Genomic DNA, 5,928 nt, shown 5'->3' with positions numbered 1-5,928 from the left:
CCTCATGATTGCTGGCTCTGATCCTCTAGCTTTACCTTTTTCGACCACTTATCCCAAGACCCTGCATTCATATTGTACCTCACAGGAAAATGTGGATATTTGCAGTTCCAGATATAAGTAACTTCGCCTGGCATCCAAACCATGACAAGCTGTTTTCTTCATATGTAAAGAAGAGAATAAATAAAAGTGATTTTGATAGAGTGATTTAGGGATTCTGAAGATTCAACTAAATTTAAATATACAAAATTTACTTTTAAAAAGAGTTAAAGCACTGCTTTTAAAATAAGTGAGAAAGAAATCCCATTTTTATTTCATTAAAATTGTCATGAGTCTTTCTTCATTTAATTAGAATCAATTATAAAATGGAAGTCATTTGATACTTGAAACGACTACCTATAAACAGAAACATTTCTCCAACTACCATGGGAGATAGATTTTACATGCTTAATTATTGGAACTTTAACAGAAGACTTAGAGCCTAAGTCAACCAAGATTATCTAACTGTCTCCTCAAGGATTGAGCCTAAGAGCAACAGATTAAAGACAAAACAGATGAAGTGGCTCGATTAAAAGGGAAATGCAAATGCCATTGGAGCTGACTAAGGAAAAAGACTGTACAGCAGAGAAAATTTTTCCTGATTTTTCTGCCAGTCTAATATCTGACTGATCTTTTTTTTTTTTTTTTTTTTTTTCTGTACGCAGGCCTCTCACTGTTGTGGCCTCTCCCGTTGCGGAGCACAGGCTCCGGACGCGCAGGCTCAGCGGCCACGGCTCACGGGCCCAGCCGCTCCGCGGCATGTGGGATCTTCCCGGATCGGGGCACGAACCCGTGTCCCCTGCATCGGCAGGCAGACTCTCGACCACTGCACCACCAGGGAAGCCCCAGACTGATCTTTTATCTCTCCGATTTTTACCCTTAAACTTTTCTATCTCTTTAGAGAATTGTTTTCTAATTTTAATAATTAAGACTTTTATAACTTAAAAGTGTTTCCAGGAAAGGGACTTTGAATTCTAAATGAGAATATCTCAGGCAACAAGGGCAACGAGGTCAAGCTCTGTAATCAGATCAAGATCATCCTATCTACTGCAGTGTTTCCGTGATCTTTCCGTTGTCTGATCTCTTAGCTGAAGGAGCTCTGCCTATTAAAATTCTTCCAAAGATCATGGTGACAGGAATCTGAGTTAAAAAGACAGGGTGAGATTTCAATTTCTTAAGTGCTACTAGGAAGATATTTACTTTTACATTTTACAACTTTTAAACTTCTTAATAGTTTTTTTTTTTCCTTTTTACAATTGTATTCATGAGGCTCTTATTTATTTGCTAAATCGTGTTCTTTTTTTCTGGGGAATTCTAAGATATGAAAGGGAAATTCCCAGCTCATATGTATTCCTCTTTGCTTCTTTTCCTTTCCCTTCTCTGACTAGAGACAGCTATCCTGTAGGTTCCCTTAAACACCTCCACTCCTTACAGGGGAGTGTGTTGGTTTGAAACTTGAGGAGTACCTGGGATGAAATTCGAAACTGGTCCCTGGAGGGCAAGGGTAATGAAAAAGGACCACACCAGGTTGGCATGTGGCAGGTTTAATAAACAAGGGACTTACGTAAGGGGCTTGTCTTGGGAGACTACAAGACAAGTAGATCTCCACAGTCCACACTCCTCTTCCTCTCCATACCTTAAAAATGTATAGATAGACCTTGAAAAGTGTTCAGTCACATATTCAGTCCAGATGGTCTCAACAATACATTACTCTCATGACTGCATTCTTGAAGTGGCTCCTAGTGTGGGCGGAGTGGGCAGAATGCCCATTCCAAAGACAGGGGAGAAAATAAGGAGCCTCTGATTGCCGGGGTCCCTCTCGCAGGTCACCTTGTGGTCATGTCCTCTTGATGGCCTCCTCCAACAAAGTGGTAAATAGTAGGATGTTTGGGGCTCAACTTTTAGATTGCCTAGGTGCTGGCTGTCCTGTGTTACACTGACCAAGTGCCCTGCTTTTCTTCATTTGTTTTCTTATCCCTATTTTATGGATAATAATAACAACAATAATAAAGCTTACCTCATTGAAATGTTGTGAAAAATGTTCTAAGATATTCCGATTAAAGCAGTTACTTTAATGTATGGCACCTAGGAAGTACTTAATACCAATTTCATTAGTAAGACTAAAGTGTGAGGAAATGGTGTCGATACAGTGTTGGAGGGACTAGAATGCAGCGGGATGCTCTATAAATAGGTAATAAAATGGAGCTAATGCATCACATCTGAACTAGAGCAAGCCTGGAGGATGAAGCACTGGGCAGCCACATGGTGCCCAAAGCCTCTGTATAAGAAGTTTGTGTCACATGGGTAAGAGATAATAAATAGTAAAGAAATAAAACACAAAGTTTAAAAACAAAATTTGCTGACTTCTGACTGTTTTGTTATAGTTGTAATTGGTTATAATGTTGTGAGATACAGATAATGAATTAAACATATTATAGAAGTAAATTGTATTTATTGTTTTCTCATTAGGTCACAATTAATATTATAAAAATAAACTATATTTTATAAAATTATTAAAAGTTATACAAATTATTTCTTTCTGCCTTTAGTAACCTGAGAGGAAGATATTATTCGGATAAACAAATAAAGAATCTATAGCACAGAGTGTCTAGTCCAATATCGGTGGTTGAACTTAAATATGAGTCAGGACAATTGCCTAGTTATGTCTCAGGTTCCATTGGTCAGCATTTTAATGTTTCATCTAATCAGTAATATTCCCTAAATGTATACTGATTAATTCATTAAATATTTATTTGATATTTACTATTGGTGTGTGCTCTTTCACAATACATAGACAGGATTATATTCTTAAATAACTTATCATGTCATGGGGAAAACACGTGTATTATTATTTTTAATGTAAGTTCTGATACCTTAAGATGACAAAAATTGCTATACATGTTAAGAGGGCAAGAACTTAATAAAGACTCAGATTTTGTAGTACATCACTTGGTTTAAATTGCAAGATCTTGTTAACAAGTCACAGCAGTTCTGTGGGGTCAGTTTTACTATTATTTCCTTTTCTTGATAAGATCACTGAGGGCAAGAATGAGAGTCACATTAACTTGGCCAAAGTGACAAAACTGGCATGAGGCAGAGCTGTGTTGAAATTCAGTGGGTTTAAGTCAAAAGCTTGGGTTCTTAAACACTTGTGAAAATACCTTCACATACCTAGGGGGGAAATTAAAGGCTTGATAATATTGGTAGCATTTAAAATGGGCTACAAAAATATGGATAGATTTTTAATACAACCATAGAATTTCACAGACAAAAGGGCTTTTGCGATCCTCTACTTCCACCCATTTATTTTACTGATGAGGTAAAGAGAATTGTGACAGGCAGAAGTTTGTGGGAGTATGAGACAAAGGTATATTTTATGTAAGTGAAGTGACATAATATAGATCTATTAGGGAAAGGTAATATTTTAGGTAAAGTTTGGTAGTTTAATTTGGCTGGACTATAGTCTGTATTGTGAATATATATATATATATATCACTAATTATATAGTAGATTATATAACTGTAGACTATTCTAGCATAGTCTATATATGTAGAATAGGCTACATATAAAATTAGTAGGATACAAGACTGAAAATGCAGGTTGTGGCTAAAAATTGAAGGGCTCAAAATGAGCAGCTGAGTTTAGAAATGACTCAGTAGGAGATGTGGAACCATTGGCTAGTTTAGAACAAAAGATTAGCACTGATAGTGTTAAGTTCGAAAATTTTCACCTGGGTAGTATGCAGGACAGGAAAGGGGTGAGAGATCATGAGTAGTTCAGGAAAAAAACAGATGATTGAATAGAATGATTAATTTGGAAAATGAAAAATAAGCATACATGAACAATTTACTACTAGTACAGAATCAATAGGACTTGTCAAGTACTCAATACATGCAGCAGGAAAAGAAAAGAGCCCATGAAAAGCTAAAAAAAAATCAATGCCTAAAAGAAGGGAGATACCATTAATAGAAAATAGCAAGTCAGCACTTTCAATAATATTACCTGTCATTTATTAAGATCTATTCTTGTATTAATATTAAGCTAAGATTTTTACAGACTTGGCTTCATTGAATGTTTAATATAAGACTAATAAATAACTGTATTCTGCTCATTTTACAGGAAAGAACTTCAAGGCACATAAAAGATAGACACTTTTCCTCAAATTGTAGAGGTAATAAAGGGTAGAGTCAGGATTTTATTACAGGATTTCATTACCTGGTTCTTAAGTTTCACTATAACATTTTTTGAGAATATAATGAATATAAGTGTCAGTATTTTGAGTCTGAGTTACCAGTATAATATTTATTTTGTAGTCAATGGGAGCTTAGAATTAGGAGAAACATAAGACTTAATAAATCATTTTGTGAGTTGATAAATTTAGATGTTTTAAAGTCTAGGAGCTGATAACAACTGAAAAGAGTTTTAGAAGAGAAAAATGCAAGGAAATAGATTTATGGGAATACTTTTATTGTTATTATTAGAAGAAGAGGAAACAGGAGTGGAAGGACGCAAAGGGAGAAGAGAAAAAATAAAACTTGTGATACGATAAGAAAGAACAGCATGAGAAATAGATGGAGAATTATGAAGAATGTAATTTTCTTACAAAGAAAAAAGGTGAAAAATACTATCTTAAAAATCTAGATTAATATGATGCTCATAGTCTTTGTACTATTATTTAGTTATTATCCTAGCTCATGATATATCTAAATTAAATTTTAATAGTTATGTAGCTTGTATGTTTAACTAAATCAACCATTATAACATCTAACTTACCATGCACCAGAGTGTGTGGTGGAATCTACAGATAATAGGATGAATATGGCTCAATTTCAAGCCTCTCATTGTTCACACTACATTATCCACTGAAGAAGACAGACATATTAACACACAGTTGTTCGTTTTACTATGGAAAATGCTATAGCACAAGTCTGTAAATGAATTGTGTGAAAGTAGGGATCATCCATTCAGTCTGTAACACATATGTTCTTCATGGAAAGATGGCTTTTTAGATGATTCAAAGGACGATTCAGAAGAGATCATAAGGAAGAGGTGGGCTTTAGAAGGAGGGAAGTTTATGAATGACAGATGTATAAAGGTATGTGATATGTGGCAGGGAATTTTGTGATTCAGGAATAGGAAAATGGGGAAAAAACTGGAAAGAGAGACCACAACTAGAAAAATGTGAGCATTTTGTATTATGTTCAGAGTTTTCTATATGGAAAAGTGAACCATGGAGGGATTTAAATAGAACTACAACATAAAAAAATTGACATTGTTAGAAGTGCCCAGTTTGCAGGCAGGGTTAACTTCAGATTGAAAATAAATGATTGTAAATGATACCAGAGGCAGAGAGGCAAAGAGGTGGTGGTAGAAGTCACCATGAGAGGGAGGTAGAAATATAGGACCACAGTAATTACGGTAGGAACTTTAGGAAGCTGAAAAGTTAGTGTGGTTAGAAAAATAGAGGCTTTTTTATTTATATTAAAAAATTGACTTCTTTATGGGTTACCCAAATATGATGGTTTATAGTTGTGAGTTAGAATATGTATAAATATGTGCTTATATGCTCTGTACATTCATATTATCAGGGAAATGGTAGACAGAGTGAAGATTAAATCTCAATCTAGAGTATGTATTTAAGATGTTATCATAACATTCTAAACATAACCTTTACAGAAAATACATCAACTTATCCAGGCAATGATAGAAAGTGTCTAATTTATGAATGACCTTGCAACTCACTGAACATGTAGAAGGCATTACTGGGCCTAACTGTTTGATTGTGGGAGGCTGAGCCTCTCTATCCAGAATTTAAGTTGTATCTCTGATAAACGAACTGAAGAGTAAGCGGAATTAATAAAACAAACATATTGCACAAAAAACATATATTGG

This window comes from Delphinapterus leucas, chromosome 18, assembly GCF_059928025.1.
Source record: "Delphinapterus leucas isolate spDelLeu-1000000601 "Yukka" chromosome 18, BTC_Dleu_Yukka2, whole genome shotgun sequence".
Taxonomy (NCBI): domain Eukaryota; kingdom Metazoa; phylum Chordata; class Mammalia; order Artiodactyla; family Monodontidae; genus Delphinapterus; species Delphinapterus leucas.
This window is presented reverse-complemented; position numbering follows the sequence as displayed.